Raw genomic sequence first — 21,406 nt, forward strand, 5'->3', positions numbered from 1 at the left:
TGCCTGGCAAGTACGGGCATGGGAGACTGGCTGGCAATCCAAGGTGCTATTGACATTTTGCTCTGTTGCCGCCTTCCTCTCCGATTCCGAAAAGGATTTATTGATGCTTAAATGCACAGTATAAAAAGCATGAAGCTGTCAATGGCCATCGTAAGCTGAACGCGCCTGCTCTCGTCAGATCGCAGACTGCTACCCAGCTTAGGGCCCGGTAAGTACTGGCAGGGGAGACTGGCTGGGAATCCCAGGTGCCGTTGACATTTTGCTCTATTGCTGCCTTCCGCTCCGATTCCGAAAATAATTTATTGATGCTTAAATCCACAGTATACAAGGTGTGAAGCTGTCGACGGCCATCCTAAGCTTAACGCGGCAGCTCTCGTCAGATCGCAGACTGGTACAGATCTTAGGGCCCGGTAAGTACCGGCATGGGACACTGGCTGGGAATCCCGGCTGCCGTTGACATTTTGCTCTGTTGCCGCCTTCCGTTCCGATTCTGAAAAGGATTTATTGATGCTTAAATGCACAGTATACAGGGTGTGAAGATGTCTACGGCCATACTAAGCTGAATGCGCCTGTTCTCGTCAGATCGCAGACTGCTTCCCAGCTTCGGGCCTGGTAAGTACCAGCATGGGAGACTGGCTGGGAATCCCGGGTGCAGTTGACATTTTGCTCTGTTTCTGCTCCGATTCCGAAAATTATTTATTGATGCTTAAATCCACAGTATACAAAGTGTGAAGCTGTCAATGGCCATCCTAAGCTGAACGCGCCTGCTCTCGTCAGATCGCAGACTGCTACCCAGCTTAGGGCCCGTTAAGTACCAGCATGGGAGACTGGCTGGGAATCCCAGGTGTCATTGACATTTTGCTCTGTTGCCGCCTTACGCTCCGATTCCGAAAAGGATTTATTGATGCTTAAATCCACAGTATACAGGGTGTGAAGATGTCTACGGCCATCCTAAGCTGAATGCGCCTGTTCTCGTCAGATCGCAGACTGGTACAGATCTTAGGGCCCGGTAAGTACAGGCATGGGACACTGGCTGGGAATCCCGGCTGCCGTTTACATTTTGCTCTGTTGCCGCCTTCCGTTCCGATTACGAAAAGGATTTATTGATGCTTAAATGCACAGTATAAAGGGCAAGAAGCTGTCAACGGCCATCCTAAGCTGAACGCGCCTGTTCTCGTCAGATCGCAGACTGCTACCCAGCTTAGGGCCCGGTAAGTACCAGCATGGGAGACTGGCAGGGAATCCCGGTTGCCGTTGACATTTTGCTCTGTTGCCGCCTTCCGTTTCGATTCCGAAAAGGATTTATTGATGCTTAAATGCACAGTATACAAAATGTGAAGCTGTCAACGGCCATCCTAAGCTGAGCGCGCCTGCTCTCATCAGATCGCAGACTGCTACCCAGCTTAGGGCCTGGTAAGTACCAGCATGGGAGACTGGCTGGGAATCCCGGGTGCAGTTGACATTTTAATCTGTTGCCGCCTTCCGTTCCGATTCTGAAAAGGATTTATTGATGCTTAAATGCACAGTATACAGGGTGTGAAGATGTCTACGGCCATCCTAAGCTAAATGCGCCTGTTCTCGTCAGATCGCAGACTGGTACAGATCTTAGGGCCCGGTAAGTACCGGCATGGGACACTGGCTGGGAATCCCGGGTGCAGTTGACATTTTGCTCTGTTGCCGACTTCCGCTCCGATTCGGAAAATTATTTATTGATGCTTAAATGCACAGTATAAAGGGCGCGAAGCTGTCAACGGCCATCCTAAGCTGAACGCACCTGCTCTCGTCAGATCGCAGACCGCTACCCAGCCTAGGCCCGGTAAGTACCAGCATGGGAGACTGGCTGGGAATCCCAGGTGTTGTTGACATTTTGCTCTGTAGCCGCCTTCCGCTCCGATTCCGAAAAGGATTTATTGATGCTTAAATCCACAGTATACAGGGTGTGAAGCCGTCTACGGCTATCCTAAGCTGAATGTGCCTGTTCTTGTCAGATCGCAGACTGCTGCCCGGCAAGTACGGGCATGAGAGACTGGCTGGCAATCCAAGGTGCTATTGACATTTTGCTCTGTTGCCGCCTTCCTCTCCGATTCCGAAAAGGATTTATTGATGCTTAAATGCACAGTATAAAAAAGCATTAAGCTGTCAATGGCCATCCTAAGCTGAACGCGCCTGCACTTGTCCGATCGCAGACTGCTACACAGCTTAGGTCCTGGTAAGTACTGGCATGGGAGACTGGCTGGGAATCCCAGGTGCTGTTGACATTTTGCTCTATTGCTGCCTTCCGCTCCGATTCCGAAAAGAATTTATTGATGCTTAAATCCACAGTATACAAGGTGTGAAGCTGTCGACGGCCATCCTAAGCTTAACGCGCCTGCTCTCGTCAGATCGCAGACTGGTACAGATCTTAGGGCCCGGTAAGTACCGGCATGAGACACTGGCTGGGAATCCCGGCTGCCGTTGACATTTTGCTCTGTTGCCGCCTTCCGTTCCGATTCCGAAAAGGATTTATTGATGCTTAAATGCACAGTATAAAGGGCGAGAAGCTGTCAACGGCCATCCTAAGCTGAACGTGCCTGCTCTCGTCAGATCGCAGACTGCTACCCAGCTTAGGGCCCGGTAAGTACCAGAATGGGAGACTGGCTGGGAATCCCAGGTGTCGTTGACATTTTGTTCTGTTGCCGCCTTCCGCTCCGATTCCGAAAAGGATTTATTGATGCTTAAATCCACAGTATACAGGGTGTGAAGATGTCTACTGCCTTCCTAAGCTGAATGCGCCTGTTCTCGTCAGATCGCAGACTGCTACCCAGCTTCGGGCCTGGTAAGTACCAGCATGGGAGACTGGCTGGAATCCCGGCTGCCGTTGACATTTTGCTATGTTTCTGCTCCGATTCCGAAAATTATTTATTGATGCTTAAATCCACAGTATACAAAGTGGGAAGCTGTCAACGGCCATCCTAAGCTGAACGCGCCTGCTCTCGTCAGATCGCAGACTGCTACCCAGCTTAGGGCCCGGTAAGTATCAGCATGGGAGACTGGCTGGGAATCCCAGGTGTTGTTGACAATTTGCTCTGTAGCCGCCTTCTGCTTCGATTCCGAAAAGGATTTATTGATGCTTAAATCCACAGTATACAGGGTGTGAAGCCGTCTACAGCTATCCTAAGCTGAATGTGCCTGTTCTTGTCAGATCGCAGACTGCTTCCCGGACAAGTACGGGCATGGGAGACTGGCTGGCAATCCAAGGAACTATTAACATTTTGCTCTGTTGCCGCCTTCCTCTCCGATTCCGAAAAGGATTTATTGATGCTTAAATGCACAGTATAAAAAGCATGAAGCTATCAATGGCCATCCTAAGCTGAACGCGCCTGCTCTCGTCAGATCGCAGACTGCTACCCAGCTTAGAGCGTGGTAAGTACTGGCATGGGAGACTGGCTGGGAATCCCAGGTGCCGTTGACATTTTGCTCTATTGCTGCCCTCCGCTTCGATTCCGAAAAGAATTTATTGATGCTTAAATCCACAGTATACAAGGTGTGAAGCTGTCGACGGCCATCCTAAGCTTAACGCGCCTGCTCTCGTCAGATCGCAGACTGGTACAGATCTTAGGTCCCGGTAAGTACTGGCTGGGAATCCCGGCTGCCGTTGACATTTTGCTCTGTTGCCGCCTTACGCTCCGATTCCGAAAAGGATTTATTGATGCTTAAATCCACAGTATACAGGGTGTGAAGATGTCTACGGCCATCCTAAGCTGAATGCGCCTGTTCTCGTCAGATCGCAGACTGCTTCCCAGCTTCGGGCCTGGTAAGTACCAGCATGGGAGACTGGCTGGGAATCCCGGGTGCAGTTGACATTTTGCTCTGTTTCTGCTCCGATTCCGAAAATTATTTATTGATGCTTAAATCCACAGTATACAAAGCGTGAAGCTGTCAACGGCCATCCTAAGATGAACGCGCCTGCTCTCGTCAGATCGCAGACTGCTACCCAGCTTAGGGCCCGTTAAGTACCAGCATGGGAGACTGGCTGGGAATCCCAGGTGGTGTTCACTTTTTGCTCTGTAGCCGCCTTTCGCTTCGATTCCGAAAATGATTTATTGATGCTTAAATCCACAGTATACAGGGTGTGAAGCCGTCTACGGCTATCCTAAGCTGAATGTGCCTGTTCTTGTCAGATCGCAGACTTTTACCCAGCTTAGGGCCCGGTAAGTACCAGCATGGGAGACTGGCTGGGAATCTCAGGTGTTGTTGACATTTTGCTCTGTAGCTCTGTAGACATTTTGCTCCGATTCCGAAAAGGATTTATTGATGCTTAAATCCACAATATACAGGGTGTGAAGCCGTCTACGGCTATCCTAAGCTGAATGTGCCTGTTCTTGTCAGATCGCAGACTGCTGCCCGGCAAGTACGGGCATGGTAGACTGGCTGGCAATCCAAGGTGCTATTGACATTTTGCTCTGTTGCCGCCTTCCTCTCCGATTCCGAAAAGGATTTATTGATGCTTAAATGCACAGTATAAAAAGCAAGAAGCTTTCAATGGCCATCCTAAGCTGAACGCGCCTGCTCTCGTCAGATCGCAGACTGCTTCCCAGCTTCGGGCCTGGTAAGTACCAGCATGGGAGACTGGCTGGGAATCCCGGGTGCAGTTGACATTTTGCTCTGTTTCTGCTCCGATTCCGAAAATTATTTATTGATGCTTAAATCCACAGTACACAAAGTGTGAAGCTGTCAACGGCCATCCTAAGCTGAACGCGCCTGCTCTCGTCAGATCGCAGACTTCTACCCAGCTTAGGGCCTGGTAAGTACCAGCATGGGAGACTGGCTGGGAATCCCGGGTGCAGTTGACATTTTAATCTGTTGCCGCCTTCCGCTCCGATTCGGAAAAGGATTTATTGATGCTTAAATCCACAGTACACAGGGTGTGAAGCTGTCAACGGCCATCCTAAGCCTGAACGTGCCTGCTCTCCTCAGATCACAGACTGCTGCCCGGCAGTTACCGGCATGGGAGACTGGCTGGCAATACAAGGTGCCATTGACATTTTGCTCTGTTGCCGCCTTCCTCTCCGATTAATAAAAATATTTATTGATGCTTAAATCCACAATATACAAAGCATGAAGATGTCAACGGCCATCCTAAGCTGAACGCGCCTGCTCTCGTCAGATCGCAGACCGCTACCCAGCTTAGGGCCCAGTAAGTACCGGCATGGGAGACTGGCTGGGAATCTGGGTGCATTTGACATTTTGCTCTGTTGCCGCCTTCCGTTCCGATTCCGAAAAGGATTTATTGATGCTTAAATGCACAGTATAAAAAGAATGAAGCTGTCAATGGCCATCCTAAGCTGAACGCACCTGCTCTCGTCAGATTGCAGACTGCTACCCAGCTTAGGGCCCGGTAAGTACTGGCATGGGAGACTGGCTGGGAATACCGGTTGCCATTGACATTTTGCTCTATTGCTGCCTTCCGCTCCGATTCCGAAAATAATTTATTGATGCTTAAATCCACAGTATACAAGGTGTGAAGCTGTCAACGGCCATTCTAAGCTTAACGCGCCTGCTCTCGTCAGATCGCAGACTGGTACAGATCTTAGGGCCCGGTAAGTACCGGCATGGGACACTGGCTGGGAATCCCGGCTGCCGTTGACATTTTGCTCTGTTGCCGCCTTCCGTTCCGATTCCGAAAAGGATTTATTGATGCTTAAATGCACAGTATACAAAGTGTGAACCTGTCAACGGCCATCCTAAGCTGAATGCGCCTGCTCTCGGCAGATCGCAGACTGATACCCAGCTTAGGGCCTGGTAAGTACCAGCATGGGAGACTGGCTGGGAATCCCGGGTGCAGTTGACATTTTAATCTGTTGCCGCCTTCCGCTCCGATTCGGAAAAGGATTTATTGATGCTTAAATGCACAGTATAAAGGGCGTGAAGCTGTCAACGGCCATCCTAAGCTGAACGCGCCTGCTCTCGTCAGATCGCAGACTGCTACACAGCTTAGGGCCCGGTAGGTACCAGCATAGGAGACTGGCTGGGAATCCCAGGTGTTGTTGACATTTTGCTCTGTAGCCGCCTTCCGCTCCGATTCCGAAAAGGATTTATTGATGCTTAAATCCACAGTATACAGGATGTGAAGCCGTCTACGGCTATCCTAAGCTGAATATGCCTGTTCTTGTCAGATCGCAGACTGCTGCCCGGCAAGTACGGGCATGGGAGACTGGCTGGCAATCCAAGGTGCTATTGACATTTTGCTCTGTTGCCGCCTTCCTCTCCGATTCCGAAAAGGATTTATTGATGCTTAAATGCACAGTATAAAAAGCATGAAGCTGTCAATGGCTGTCCTAAGCTGAACGTGCCTGCTCTCGTCAGATCGCAGACTGCTACCCAGCTTAGGGCCCGGTAAGTACTGGCATGGGAGACTGGCTGGGAATCCCGGGTGCGGTTGACATTTTGCTCTATTGCTGCCTTCCGCTCCGATTCCGAAAATAATTTATTGATGCTTAAATCCACAGTATACAAGGTGTGAAGCTGTCGACGGCCATCCTAAGCTTAACGCGCCTGCTCTTGTCAGATCGCAGACTGGTACAGATCTTAGGGCCCGGTAAGTACCGACATGGGACACTGGCTGGGAATCCCGGCTGCCGATGACATTTTGCTCTGTTGCCGCCTTCCGTTTCCGATTCCGAAAAGGATTTATTGATGCTTAAATGCACAGTATAAAGGGCGAGAAGCTGTCAACGGCCATCCTAAGCTGAACGTGCCTGCACTCGTCAGATCACAGACTGCTATCCAGCTTAGGGCCTGGTAAGTACCAGCAGGGGAGACTGGCTGGGAATCCCGGGTGTCGTTGACATTTTGCTCTGTTGCCGCCTTCCGTTCCGATTCCGAAAAGGATTTATTGATGCTTAAATCCACAATATACAGGGTGTGAAGCTGTCAACAGCCATCCTAAGCTGAACGCGCCTGCTCTCGTCAGATCGCAGACTGCTACCCAGCTTAGGGCCCGGTAGGTACCAGCATGGGAGACTGGCTGGGAATCCCAGGTGTTGTTGACATTTTGCTCTGTAGCCGCCTTCCGCTCCGATTCCGAAAAGGATTTATTGATGCTTAAATCCACAGTATAGAGGGTGTGAAGCCGTCTACGGCTATCCTAAGCTGAATGTGCCTGTTGTTGTCAGATCGCAGACTGCTGCCCGGCAAGTACGGGCATGGGAGACTGGCTGGCAATCCAAGGTGCTATTGACATTTTGCTCTGTTGCTGCCTTCCTCTCCGATTCCGAAAAGGATTTATTGATGCTTAAATGCACAGTATAAAAAGCATGAAGCTGTCAATGGCTGTCCTAAGCTGAACGCGCCTGCTCTCGTCAGATCTCAAACTGCTACCCAGCTTAGGGCCTGGTAAGTACTGGCATGGGAGACTGGCTGGGAATCCCGGGTGCCGTTGACATTTTGCTCTATTGCTGCCTTCCGCTCCGATTCCGAAAAGAATTTATTGATGCTTAAATCCACAGTATACAAGGTGTGAAGCTGTCGACGGCCATCCTAAGCTTAACGCGCCTGCTCTTGTCAGATCGCAGACTGGTACAGATCTTTGGGCCGGTAAGTACCGGCATGGGACACTGGCTGGGAATCCCGGCTGCCGTTGACATTTTGCTCTGTTGCCGCCTTCCGTTTCCGATTCCGAAAAGGATTTATTGATGCTTAAATGCACAGTATAAAGGGCGAGAAGCTGTCAACGGCCATCCTAAGCTGAACGTGCCTGCTCTCGTCAGATCGCAGACTGCTACCCAGCTTAGGGCACGGTAAGTACCAGCATGGGAGACTGGCTGGGAATCCCAGGTGCAGTTGACCTTTTGCTCTGTTGCCGCCTTACGCTCCTTACGCTTACGATTTATTGATGCTTAAATCCACAGTATACAGGGTGTGAAGATGTCTACGGCCATCCTAAGCTGAATGCGCCTGTTCTTGTCAGATCGCAGACTGTTACCCAGCTTAGGGCCTGGTAAGTACCAGCATGGGAGACTGTCTGGGAATCCCGCGTGCAGTTGACACTTTAATCTGTTGCCGCCTTCCGCTCCGATTCGGAAAAGGATTTATTGATGCTTAAATCCACAATACACAGGGTGTGAAGCTGTCAACGGCCATCCTAAGCCTGAACGTGCCTGCTCTCCTCAGATCGCAGACTGCTGCCCGGCAGTTACCGGCATGGGAGACTGGCTGGCAATCCAAGGTGCCGTTGACATTTTGCTTTGTTGCCGCCTTCCTCTCCGATTAATAAAAATATTTATTGATGCTTAAATCCACAGTATACAAAGCGTGAAGATGTCAACGGCCATCCTAAGCTGAACGCGCCTGCTCTCGTCAGATCGCAGACTGCTACCCAGCTTAGGGCCCAGTAAGTACCGGCATGGGAGACTGGCTGGGAATCCCGGGTGCAGTTGACATTATGCCCTGTTGCCGCCTTCCGTTCCGATTCCGAAAAGGATTTATTGATGCTTAAATGCACAGTATAAAAAGCATGAAGCTGTCAATGGCCATCCTAAGCTGAACGCGCCTGCTCTCGTCAGATCGCAGACTGCTACCCAGCCTAGGGCCCATTAAGTACCGGCATGGGAGACTGGCTGGGAATCCCGGGTGTAGTTGACATTTTGCTCTGTTGCCGCCTTCCGTTCCGATTCCGAAAAGGATTTATTGATGCTTAAATGCACAGTATAAAAATCATGAAGCTGTCAATGGCCATCCTAAGCTGAACGCGCCTGCTCTCGTCAGATCGCAGACTGCTACCCAGCTTAGGGCCTGGTAAGTACTGGCATGGAACACTGGCTGGGAATCCCGGCTGCCGTTGACATTTTGCTCTGTTGCCGCCTTCCGTTCCGATTCCGAAAAGGATTTATTGATGCCTAAATGCACAGTATAAAGGGCGAGAAGCTGTCAACGGCCATCCTAAGCTGAACGCGTCTGCTCTCGTCAGATTGCAGACTGCTACCCAGCTTAGGGCTCAGTAAGTACCGGCATGGGAGACTGGCTGGGAATCCCGGGTGCAGTTGACATTTTGCTCTGTTGCCGCCTTCCGCTCCGATTCTGAAAAAGGATTTATTGATGCTTAAATGCACAGTATACAAAGTGTGAAGCTGTCAACGGCCATCCTAAGCTGAACGCGCCTGCTCTCGTCACATCGCAGACTGCTACCCAGCTTAGGGCCCGGTAAGTACTGGCATGGGAGACTGGCTGGGAATCCCGGTTGCCGTTGACATTTTGCTCTTATGCTGCCTTCAGTTCCGATTCCGAAAAGGATTTATTGATGCCTAAATGCACAGTATACAAAGTGTGAAGCTATCAACGGCCATCCTAAGCTGAACGCGCCTGCTCTCGTCAGATCGCAGACTGCTACCCAGCTTAGGGCCTGGTAAGTACCAGCATGGGAGACTGGCTGGGAATCCCGGGTGCAGTTGACATTTTAATCTGTTGCTGCCTTCCGCTCCGATTCGGAAAAGGATTTATTGATGCTTAAATGCACAGTATAAAGGGCGCGAAGCTGTCAACGGCCATCCTAAGCTGAACGCGCCTGCTCTCGTCAGATTGCAGACTGCTACCCAGCTTAGGGCCCGGTAAGTACCAGCATGGGAGACTGGCTGGGAATCCCAGGTGTTGTTGACATTTTGCTCTGTAGCCGCCTTCCTCTCCGATTCCGAAAAGGATTTATTGATGCTTAAATGCACAGTATAAAAAGAATGAAGCTGTCAATGGCCATCCTAAGTTGAACGCGCCTGCTCTCGTCAGATCGCAGACTGCTACCCAGCTAAGGGCCCGGTAAGTACCAGCATGGGAGACTGGCTGGGAATCCCGGGTGCCGTAGACATTTTGCTCTATTGCTGCTTTCCGCTCCGATTCCGAAAAGAATTTATTGATGCTTAAATCCACAGTATACAAGGTGTGAAGCTGTCGACGGCCATCCTAAGCTTAACGCGCCTGCTCTTGTCAGATCGCAAACTGGTACAGATCTTAGGGCCCGGTAAGTACCGGCATGGGACACTGGCTGGGAATCCCGGCTGCCGTTGACATTTTGCTCTGTTGCCGCCTTCCGTTTCCAATTCCGAAAAGGATTTATTGATGCTTAAATGCACAGTATAAAGGGCAAGAAGCTGTCAACGGCCATCCTAAGCTGAACGTGCCTGCTCTCGTCAGATCGCAGACTGCTACCCAGCTTAGGGCTCGGAAAATACCAGCATGGGAGACTGGCTGGGAATCCCAGGTGTCGTTGACATTTTGCTCTGTTGCCGCCTTACGCTCCGATTCCGAAAAGGATTTATTGATGCTTAAATCCACAGTATACAGGGTGTGAAGATGTCTACGGCCATCCTAAGCTGAATGCGCCTGTTCTCGTCAGATTGCAGACTGCTACCTAGCTTCGGGCCTGGTAAGTACCAGCATGGGAGACTGGCTGGGAATCCCGGGTGGAGTTGACATTTTGCTCTGTTTCTGCTACGAGTCCGAAAATTATTTATTGATACTTAAATCCACAGTATACAAAGTGTGAAGCTGTCAACGGCCATCCTAAGCTGAACGCGCCTGCTCTCGTCAGATTGCAGACTTCTACCCAGCTGAGGGCCTGGTAAGTACCAGCATGGGAGACTGGCTGGGAATCCCGGGTGCAGTTGACATTTTAATCTGTTGCCGCCTTCCGCTCCGATTCGGAAAAGGATTTATTGATGCTTAAATCCACAATACACAGGGTGTGAAGCTGTCAACGGCCATCCTAAGCCTGAACGTGCCTGCTCTCCTCAGATCGCAGACCGCTGCCCGGCAGTTACCGGCATGGGAGACTGGCAGGCAATCCAAGGTGCCGTTGACATTTTGCTTTGTTGCCGCCTTCCTCTCCGATTAATAAAAATATTTATTGATGCTTAAATGCACCTGGGAATCCCGGGTGCAGTTGACATTATGCTCTGTTGCCGCCTTCCGTTCCGATTCCGAAAAGGATTTATTGATGCTTAAATGCACAGTATAAAAAGCATGAAGCTGTCAATGGCCATCCTAAGCTGAACGCGCCTGCTCTCGTCAGATCGCAGACTGCTACCCAGCCTAGGGCCCATTAAGTACCGGCATGGGAGACTGGCTGGGAATCCCGGGTGCAGTTGACATTTTGCTCTGTTGCCGCCTTCCGTTCCGATTCCGAAAAGGATTTATTGATGCTTAAATGCACAGTATAAAAATCATGAATCTGTCAATGGCCATCCTAAGCTGAACGTGCCTGCTCTCGTCAGATCGCAGACTGCAACCCAGCTTAGGGCCTGGTAAGTACTGGCATGGGACACTGGCTGGGAATCTCGGCTGCCGTTGACATTTTGCTCTGTTGCCGCCTTCCGTTCCGATTCCGAAAAGGATTTATTGATGCCTAAATGCACAGTATAAAGGGCGAGAAGCTGTCAACGGCCATCCTAAGCTGAACGCGCCTGCTCTCGTCAGATCGCAGACTGCTACCCAGCTTAGGGCCCGGTAGGTACCAGCATAGGAGACTGGCTGGGAATCCCAGGTGTTGTTGACATTTTGCTCTGTAGCCGCCTTCCGCTCCGATTCCGAAAAGGATTTATTGATGCTTAAATCCACAGTATACAGGATGTGAAGCCGTCTACGGCTATCCTAAGCTGAATATGCCTGTTCTTGTCAGATCGCAGACTGCTGCCCGGCAAGTACGGGCATGGGAGACTGGCTGGCAATCCAAGGTGCTATTGACATTTTGCTCTGTTGCCGCCTTCCTCTCCGATTCCGAAAAGGATTTATTGATGCTTAAATGCACAGTATAAAAAGCATGAAGCTGTCAATGGCTGTCCTAAGCTGAACGTGCCTGCTCTCGTCAGATCGCAGACTGCTACCCAGCTTAGGGCCCGGTAAGTACTGGCATGGGAGACTGGCTGGGAATCCCGGATGCGGTTGACATTTTGCTCTATTGCTGCCTTCCGCTCCGATTCCGAAAAGAATTTATTGATGCTTAAATCCACAGTATACAAGGTGTGAAGCTGTCGACGGCCATCCTAAGCTTAACGCGCCTGCTCTTGTCAGATCGCAGACTGGTACAGATCTTAGGGCCCGGTAAGTACCGGCATGGGACACTGGCTGGGAATCCCGGCTGCCGTTGACATTTTGCTCTGTTGCCGCCTTCCGTTTCCGATTCCGAAAAGGATTTATTGATGCTTAAATGCACAGTATAAAGGGCGAGAAGCTGTCAACGGGCATCCTAAGCTGAACGTGCCTGTTCTCGTCAGATCGCAGACTGCTACCCAGCTTCGGGCCTGATAAGTACCAGCATGGGAGACTGGCTGGGAATCCCGGGTGCAGTTGACATTTTGCTCTGTTTCTGCTCCGATTCCGAAAATTATTTATTGATGCTTAAATCCACAGTATACAAAGTGTGAAGCTGTCAACGGCCATCCTAAGCTTAACGCGCCTGCTCTCGTCAGATCGCAGACTGGTACAGATCTTAGGGCCCGGTAAGTACCGGCATGGGACACTGGCTGGGAATCCCGGCTGCCGTTGACATTTTGCTCTGTTGCCGCCTTCCGTTCCGGTTCCGATTCCGAAAAGGATTTATTGATGCTTAAATGCACAGTATACAAAGTGTGAACCTGTCAACGGCCATCCTAAGCTGAATGCGCCTGTTCTCGTCAGATCGCAGACTGGTACAGATCTTAGGGCCCGGTAAGTACCAGCATGGGAGACTGGCTGGGAATCCCAGGTGTCGTTGACCTTTTGCTCTGTTGCCGCCTTCCGCTCCGATTCCGAAAATAATTTATTGATGCTTAAATCCACAGTATACAAGGTGTGAAGCTGTCGACGGCCATCCTAAGCTTAACGCGCCTGCTCTTGTCAGATCGCAGACTGGTACAGATCTTAGGGCCCGGTAAGTACCGGCATGGGACACTGGCTGGGAATCCCGGCTGCCGATGACATTTTGCTCTGTTGCCGCCTTCCGTTTCCGATTCCGAAAAGGATTTATTGATGCCTAAATGCACAGTATAAAGAGCGAGAAGCTGTCAACGGCCATCCTAAGCTGAACGCGCCTGCTCTCGTCAGATTGCAGACTGCTACCCAGCTTAGGGCTCAGTAAGTACCGGCATGGGAGACTGGCTGGGAATCCCGGGTGCAGTTGACATTTTGCTCTGTTGCCGCCTTCCGCTCCGATTCCGAAAAAGGATTTATTGATGCTTAAATGCACAGTATAAAGGGCAAGAAGCTGTCAACGGCCATCCTAAGCTGGACGCGCCTGCTCTCGTCACATCGCAGACTGCTACCCAGCTTAGGGCTCGGAAAGTACCAGCATGGGAGACTGGCTGGGAATCCCAGGTGTCGTTGACATTTTGCTCTGTTGCCGCCTTACGCTCCGATTCCGAAAAGGATTTATTGATGCTTAAATCCACAGTATACAGGGTGTGAAGATGTCTACGGCCATCCTAAGCTGAATGCGCCTGTTCTCGTCAGATCGCAGACTGCTTCCCAACTTCGGGCCTGGTAAGTACCAGCATGGGAGACTGGCTGGGAATCCCGGGTGCAGTTGACATTTTGCTCTGCTTCTGCTCCGATTCCGAAAATTATTTATTGATGCTTAAATCCACAGTATACAAAGTGTGAAGCTGTCAACGGCCATCCTAAGCTGAACGCGCCTGCTCTCGTCAGATCGCAGACTGCTACCCAGCTTAGGGCCCGTTAAGTACCAGCATGGGAGACTGGCTGGGAATCCCAGGTGGTGTTCACTTTTTGCTCTGTAGCCGCCTTTCGCTTCGATTCCGAAAATGATTTATTGATGCTTAAATCCACAGTATACAGGGTGTGAAGCCGTCTACGGCTATCCTAAGCTGAATGTGCCTGTTCTTGTCAGATCGCAGACTGCTGCCTGGCAAGTACGGGCATGGGAGACTGGCTGGCAATCCAAGGTGCTATTGACATTTTGCTCTGTTGCCGCCTTCCTCTCCGATTCCGAAAAGGATTTATTGATGCTTAAATGCACAGTATAAAAAGCATGAAGCTGTCAATGGCCATCGTAAGCTGAACGCGCCTGCTCTCGTCAGATCGCAGACTGCTACCCAGCTTAGGGCCCGGTAAGTACCAGCATGGGAGACTGGCTGGGAATCCTTTCCTGCCGTTGACATTTTGCTCTGTTGCCGCCTTCCGTTTCGATTCCGAAAAGGATTTATTGATGCTTAAATGCACAGTATACAAAATGTGAAGCTGTCAACGGCCATCCTAAGCTGAACGCGCCTGCTCTCATCAGATCGCAGACTGCTACCCAGCTTAGGGCCTGGTAAGTACCAGCATGGGAGACTGGCTGGGAATCCCGGGTGCAGTTGACATTTTAATCTGTTGCCGCCTTCCGTTCCGATTCTGAAAAGGATTTATTGATGCTTAAATGCACAGTATACAGGGTGTGAAGATGTCTACGGCCATCCTAAGCTAAATGCGCCTGTTCTCGTCAGATCGCAGACTGCTTCCCAGCTTCGGGCCTGGTAAGTACCAGCATGGGAGACTGGCTGGGAATCCCGGGTGCAGTTGACATTTTGCTCTATTGCTGCCTTCCGCTCCGATTCCGAAAATAATTTATTGCTGCTTAAATCCACAGTATACAAGGTGTGAAGCTGTCGACGGCCATCCTAAGCTTAACGCGCCAGCTCTCCTCAGATCGCAGACTGGTACAGATCTTAGGGCCCGGTAAGTACCGGCATGGGACACTGGCTGGGAATCCTGGCTGCCGTTGACATTTTGCTCTGTTGGCGCCTTCCATTCCGATTCTGAAAAGGATTTATTGATGCTTAAATGCACAGTATACAGGGTGTGAAGATGTCTACGGCCATCCTAAGCTGAATGCGCCTGTTCTCGTCAGATCGCAGACTGCTACCCAGCTTAGGGCCCGGTAAGTACCAGCATGGGAGACTGGCTGGGAATCCTGGCTGCCGTTGACATTTTGCTCTGTTGCCGCCTTCTGTTTCGATTCCGAAAAGGATTTATTGATGCTTAAATGCACAGTATACAAAATGTGAAGCTGTCAACGGCCATCCTAAGCTGAACGCGCCTGCTCTTATCAGATCGCAGACTGCTACCCAGCTTAGGGCCTGGTAAGTACCAGCATGGGAGACTGGCTGGGAATCCCGGGCGCAGTTGACATTTTAATCTGTTGCCGCCTTCCGTTCCGATTCTGAAAAGGATTTATTGATGCTTAAATGCACAGTATACAGGGTGTGAAGATGTCTACGGCCATCCTAAGCTAAATGCGCCTGTTCTCGTCAGATCGCAGACTGCTTCCCAGCTTCGGGCCTGGTAAGTACCAGCATGGGAGACTGGCTGGGAATCCCGGGTGCAGTTGACATTTTGCTCTATTGCTGCCTTCCGCTCCGATTCCGAAAATAATTTATTGATGCTTAAATCCACAGTATACAAGGTGTGAAGCTGTCGACGGCCATCCTAAGCTTAACGCGCCAGCTCTCGTCAGATCGCAGACTGGTACAGATCTTAGGGCCCGGTAAGTACCGGCATGGGACACTGGCTGGGAATCCCGGCTGCCGTTGACATTTTGCTCTGTTGCCGCCTTCCGTTCCGATTCTGAAAAGGATTTATTGATGCTTAAATGCACAGTATACAGGGTGTGAAGATGTCTATGGCCATCCTAAGCTGAATGCGCCTGTTCTCGTCAGATCGCAGACTGCTTCCCAGCTTCGGGCCTGGTAAGTACCAGCATGGGAGACTGGCTGGGAATCCCGGGTGCAGTTGACATTTTGCTCTGTTTCTGCTCCGATTCCGAAAATTATTTATTGATGCTTAAATCCACAGTATACAAAGTGTGAAGCTGTCAACGGCCATCCTAAGCTGAACGCGCCTGCTCTCGTCAGATCGCAGACTGCTACCCAGCTTAGGGCCCGTTAAGTACCAGCATGGGAGACTGGCTGGGAATCCCAGGTGTCATTGACATTTTGCTCTGTTGCCGCCTTACGCTCCGATTCCGAAAAGGATTTATTGATGCTTAAATCCACAGTATACAGGGTGTGAAGATGTCTACGGCCATCCTAAGCTGAATGCGCCTGTTCTCGTCAGATCGCAGACTGGTACAGATCTTAGGGCCCGGTAAGTGCCGGCATGGGACACTGGCTGGGAATCCCGGCTGCCGTTGACATTTTGCTCTGTTGCCGCCTTCCGTTCCGATTCCGAAAAGGATTTATTGATGCTTAAATGCACAGTATAAAGGGCGAGAAGCTGTCAACGGCCATCCTAAGCTGAACGCGCCTGCTCTCGTCAGATCGCAGACTGCTACCCAGCTTAGGGCCCGGTAAGTACCAGCATGGGAGACTGGCTGGGAATCCCGGCTGCCGTTGACATTTTGCTCTGTTGCCGCCTTCCGTTTCGATTCCGAAAAGGATTTATTGATGCTTAAATGCACAGTATACAAAATGTGAAGCTGTCAACGGCCATCCTAAGCTGAACGCGCCTGCTCTCATCAGATCGCAGACTGCTACCCAGCTTAGGGCCTGGTAAGTACCAGCATGGGAGACTGGCTGGGAATCCCGGGTGCAGTTGACATTTTAATCTGTTGCCGCCTTCCGTTCCGATTCTGAAAAGGATTTATTGATGCTTAAATGCACAGTATACAGGGTGTGAAGATGTCTACGGCCATCCTAAGCTAAATGCGCCTGTTCTCGTCAGATCGCAGACTGCTTCCCAGCTTCGGGCCTGGTAAGTACCAGCATGGGAGACTGGCTGGGAATCCCGGGTGCAGTTGACATTTTGCTCTGTTTCTGCTCCGATTCCGAAAATTATTTATTGATGCTTAAATCCACAGTATACAAAGTGTGAAGCCGTCAACGGCCATCCTAAGCTGAACGCGCCTGCTCTCGTCAGATCACAGACTGCTACCCAGCTTAGGGCCCGTTAAGTACCAGCATGGGAGACTGGCTGGGAATCCCAGGTGTCGTTGACATTTTGCTCTGTTGCCGCCTTACGCTCCGATTCCGAAAAGGATTTATTGATGCTTAAATCCACAGTATACAGGGTGTGAAGATGTCTACGGCCATCCTAAGCTGAATGCGCCTGTTCTCGTCAGATCGCAGACTGGTACAGATCTTAGGGCCCGGTAAGTACCGGCATGGGACACTGGCTGGGAATCCCGGCTGCCGTTGACATTTTGCTCTGTTGCCGCCTTCCGTTCCGATTCCGCAAAGGATTTATTGATGCTTAAATGCACAGTATAAAGGGCGAGCAGCTGTCAACGGCCATCCTAAGCTGAACGCGCCTGCTCTCGTCAGATCGCAGACTGCTACCCAGCTTAGGGCCCGGTAAGTACCAGCATGGGAGACTGGCTGGGAATCCCGGCTGCCGTTGACATTTTGCTCTGTTGCCGCCTTCCGTTTCTATTCCGAAAAGGATTTATTGATGCTTAAATGCACAGTATACAAAATGTGAAGCTGTCAACGGCCATCCTAAGCTGAACGCGCCTGCTCTCGTCACATCGCAGACTGCTACCCAGCTTAGGGCTCAGTAAGTACCGGCATGGGAGACTGGCTGGGAATCCCGGGTGCAGTTGACATTTTGCTCTGTTGCCGCCTTCCGCTCCGATTCCGAAAAAGGATTTATTGATGCTTAAATGCGCAGTATAAAAATCATGAAGCTGTCAATGGCCATCCTAAGCTGGACGCTCCTGCTCTCGTCACATCGCAGACTGCTACCCAGCTTAGGGCCCGGTAAGTACTGGCATGGGAGACTGGCTGGGAATCCCGGGTGCCGTTGACATTTTGCTCTATTGCTGCTTTCCGCTCCGATTCCGAAAAGAATTTATTGATGCTTAAATCCACAGTATACAAGGTGTGAAGCTGTCGACGGCCATCCTAAGCTTAACGCGCCTGCTCTTGTCAGATCGCAGACTGGTACAGATCTTAGGGCCCGGTAGGTACCGGCATGGGACACTGGCTGGGAATCCCGGCTGCCGTTGACATTTTGCACTGTTGCCGCCTTCCGTTTCCAATTCCGAAAAGGATTTATTGATGCTTAAATGCACAGTATAAAGGGCAAGAAGCTGTCAACGGCCATCCTAAGCTGAACGTGCCTGCTCTCGTCAGATCGCAGACTGCTACCCAGCTTAGGGCTCGGAAAGTACCAGCATGGGAGACTGGCTGGGAATCCCAGGTGTCGTTGACATTTTGCTCTGTTGCCGCCTTACGCTCCGATTCCGAAAAGGATTTATTGATGCTTAAATCCACAGTATACAGGGTGTGAAGATGTCTACGGCCATCCTAAGCTGAATGCGCCTGTTCTCGTCAGATCGCAGACTGCTTCCCAGCTTCGGGCCTGGTAAGTACCAGCATGGGAGACTGGCTGGGAATCCCGGGTGCAGTTGACATTTTGCTCTGCTTCTGCTCCGATTCCGAAAATTATTTATTGATGCTTAAATCCACAGTATACAAAGTGTGAAGCTGTCAACGGCCATCCTAAGCTGAACGCGCCTGCTCTCGTCAGATCGCAGACTGCTACCCAGCTTAGGGCCCGTTAAGTACCAGCATGGGAGACTGGCTGGAAATCCCAGGTGGTGTTCACTTTTTGCTCTGTAGCCGCCTTTCGCTTCGATTCCGAAAATGATTTATTGATGCTTAAATCCACAGTATACAGGGTGTGAAGCCGTCTACGGCTATCCTAAGCTGAATGTGCCTGTTCTTGTCAGATCGCAAACTGCTGCCTGGCAAGTACGGGCATGGGAGACTGGCTGGCAATCCAAGGTGCTATTGACATTTTGCTCTGTTGCCGCCTTCCTCTCTGATTCCGAAAAGGATTTATTGATGCTTAAATGCACAGTATAAAAAGCATGAAGCTGTCAATGGCCATCGTAAGCTGAACGCGCCTGCTCTCGTCAGATCGCAGACTGCTACCCAGCTTAGGGCCCGGTAAGTACTGGCAGGGGAGACTGGCTGGGAATCCCAGGTGCCGTTGACATTTTGCTCTATTGCTGCCTTCCGCTCCGATTCCGAAAATAATTTATTGATGCTTAAATCCACAGTATACAAGGTGTGAAGCTGTCGACGGCCATCCTAAGCTTAACGCGCCAGCTCTCGTCAGATCGCAGACTGGTACAGATCTTAGGGCCCGGTAAGTACCGGCATGGGACACTGGCTGGGAATCCCGGCTGCCGTTGACATTTTGCTCTGTTGCCGCCTTCCGTTCCGATTCTGAAAAGGATTTATTGATGCTTAAATGCACAGTATACAGGGTGTGAAGATGTCTACGGCCATCCTAAGCTGAATGCGCCTGTTCTCGTCAGATCGCAGACTGCTTCCCAGCTTCGGGCCTGGTAAGTACCAGCATGGGAGACTGGCTGGGAATCCCGGGTGCAGTTGACATTTTGCTCTGTTTCTGCTCCGATTCCGAAAATTATTTATTGATGCTTAAATCCACAGTATACAAAGTGTGAAGCTGTCAACGGCCATCCTAAGCTGAACGCGCCTGCTCTCGTCAGATCGCAGACTGCTACCCAGCTTAGGGCCCGTTAAGTACCAGCATGGGAGACTGGCTGGGAATCCCAGGTGTCATTGACATTTTGCTCTGTTGCCGCCTTACGCTCCGATTCCGAAAAGGATTTATTGATGCTTAAATCCACAGTATACAGGGTGTGAAGATGTCTACGGCCATCCTAAGCTGAATGCGCCTTCTCTCGTCAGATCGCAGACTGGTACAGATCTTAGGGCCCGGTAAGTACCGGCATGGGACACTGGCTGGGAATCCCGGCTGCCGTTGACATTTTGCTCTGTTGCCGCCTTCCGTTCCGATTCCGAAAAGGATTTATTGATGCTTAAATGCACAGTATAAAGGGCGAGAAGCTGTCAACGGCCATCCTAAGCTGAACGCGCCTACTCTCGTCAGATCGCAGACTGCTACCCAGCTTAGGGCCCGGTAAGTACCAGCATGGGAGACTGGCTGGGAATCCTGGCTGCCGTTGACATTTTGCTCTGTTGCCGCCTTCCGTTTCGATTCCGAAAAGGATTTATTGATGCTTAAATGCACAGTATACAAAATGTGAAGCTGTCAACGGCCATCCTAAGCTGAACGCGCCTGCTCTCATCAGATCGCAGACTGCTACCCAGCTTAGGGCCTGGTAAGTACCAGCATGGGAGACTGGCTGGGAATCCCGGGTGCAGTTGACATTTTAATCTGTTGCCGCCTTCCGTTCCGATTCTGAAAAGGATTTATTGATGCTTAAATGCACAGTATACAGGGTGTGAAGATGTCTACGGCCATCCTAAGCTAAATGCGCCTGTTCTCGTCAGATTGCAGACTGCTTCCCAGCTTCGGGCCTGGTAAGTACCAGCATGGGAGACTGGCTGGGAATCCCGGGTGCAGTTGACATTTTGCTCTATTGCTGCCTTCCGCTCCGATTCCGAAAATAATTTATTGCTGCTTAAATCCACAGTATACAAGGTGTGAAGCTGTCGACGGCCATCCTAAGCTTAACGCGCCAGCTCTCGTCAGATCGCAGACTGGTACAGATCTTAGGGCCCGGTAAGTACCGGCATGGGACACTGGCTGGGAATCCCGGCTGCCGTTGACATTTTGCTCTGTTGCCGCCTTCCGTTCCGATTCTGAAAAGGATTTATTGATGCTTAAATGCACAGTATACAGGGTGTGAAGATGTCTACGGCCATCCTAAGCTGAATGCGCCTGTTCTCGTCAGATCGCAGACTGCTTCCCAGCTTCGGGCCTGGTAAGTACCAGCATGGGAGACTGGCTGGGAATCCCGGGTGCAGTTGACATTTTGCTCTTATGCTGCCTTCAGTTCCGATTCCGAAAAGGATTTATTGATGCCTAAATGCACAGTATACAAAGTGTGAAGCTGTCAACGGCCATCCTAAGCTGAACGCGCCTGCTCTCGTCAGATCGCATACTGCTACCCAGCTTAGGGCCTGGTAAGTACCAGCATGGGAGACTGGCTGGGAATCCCGGGTGCAGTTGACATTTTAATCTGTTGCTGCCTTCCGCTCCGATTCGGAAAAGGATTTATTGATGCTTAAATGCACAGTATAAAGGGTGTGAAGCTGTCAACGGCCATCCTAAGCTGAACGCGCCTGCTCTCGTCAGATTGCAGACTGCTACCCAGCTTAGGGCCCGGTAAGTACCAGCATGGGAGACTGGCTGGGAATCCCGGGTGCCGTTGACATTTTGCTCTATTGCTGCTTTCCGCTCCGATTCCGAAAAGAATTTATTGATGCTTAAATCCACAGTATACAAGGTGTGAAGCTGTCGACGGCCATCCTAATCTTAACTCGCCTGCTCTCGTCAGATCGCAGACTGGTACAGATTTTAGGGCCCGGTAAGTACCGGCATGAGACACTGGCTGGGAATCCCGGCTGCCGTTGACATTTTGCTCTGTTGCCGCCTTCCCTTCCGATTCCGAAAAGGATTTATTGATGCT

General features: G+C 50.8%; 12 pseudogenes; all 12 read left to right on the top strand.

Annotated features, from left to right (window-relative positions):
- The first annotated feature begins 1,342 nt into the window (after positions 1 to 1,342).
- Positions 1,343 to 1,462, top strand: LOC130352973 (5S ribosomal RNA; annotated as a pseudogene).
- A 1,080-nt stretch (positions 1,463 to 2,542) lies between these two features.
- LOC130322851 (5S ribosomal RNA) lies at positions 2,543 to 2,662 on the top strand (annotated as a pseudogene).
- Positions 2,663 to 2,938: 276 nt separating this feature from the next.
- On the top strand, positions 2,939 to 3,058 carry LOC130352885 (5S ribosomal RNA; annotated as a pseudogene).
- A 2,854-nt stretch (positions 3,059 to 5,912) lies between these two features.
- LOC130318741 (5S ribosomal RNA) lies at positions 5,913 to 6,032 on the top strand (annotated as a pseudogene).
- Positions 6,033 to 6,911: 879 nt separating this feature from the next.
- Positions 6,912 to 7,031, top strand: LOC130352831 (5S ribosomal RNA; annotated as a pseudogene).
- Positions 7,032 to 11,401: 4,370 nt separating this feature from the next.
- Positions 11,402 to 11,521, top strand: LOC130333387 (5S ribosomal RNA; annotated as a pseudogene).
- Positions 11,522 to 14,201: 2,680 nt separating this feature from the next.
- Positions 14,202 to 14,321, top strand: LOC130328244 (5S ribosomal RNA; annotated as a pseudogene).
- Positions 14,322 to 16,214: 1,893 nt separating this feature from the next.
- Positions 16,215 to 16,334, top strand: LOC130333828 (5S ribosomal RNA; annotated as a pseudogene).
- An 82-nt stretch (positions 16,335 to 16,416) lies between these two features.
- Positions 16,417 to 16,536, top strand: LOC130328255 (5S ribosomal RNA; annotated as a pseudogene).
- A 681-nt stretch (positions 16,537 to 17,217) lies between these two features.
- On the top strand, positions 17,218 to 17,337 carry LOC130333839 (5S ribosomal RNA; annotated as a pseudogene).
- A 2,684-nt stretch (positions 17,338 to 20,021) lies between these two features.
- Positions 20,022 to 20,141, top strand: LOC130328266 (5S ribosomal RNA; annotated as a pseudogene).
- Positions 20,142 to 21,031: 890 nt separating this feature from the next.
- LOC130334172 (5S ribosomal RNA) lies at positions 21,032 to 21,151 on the top strand (annotated as a pseudogene).
- Positions 21,152 to 21,406: the final 255 nt, after the last annotated feature.

The sequence above is a fragment of the Hyla sarda genome, chromosome 1 (genome assembly GCF_029499605.1).
Source record: "Hyla sarda isolate aHylSar1 chromosome 1, aHylSar1.hap1, whole genome shotgun sequence".
NCBI lineage: Eukaryota > Metazoa > Chordata > Amphibia > Anura > Hylidae > Hyla > Hyla sarda.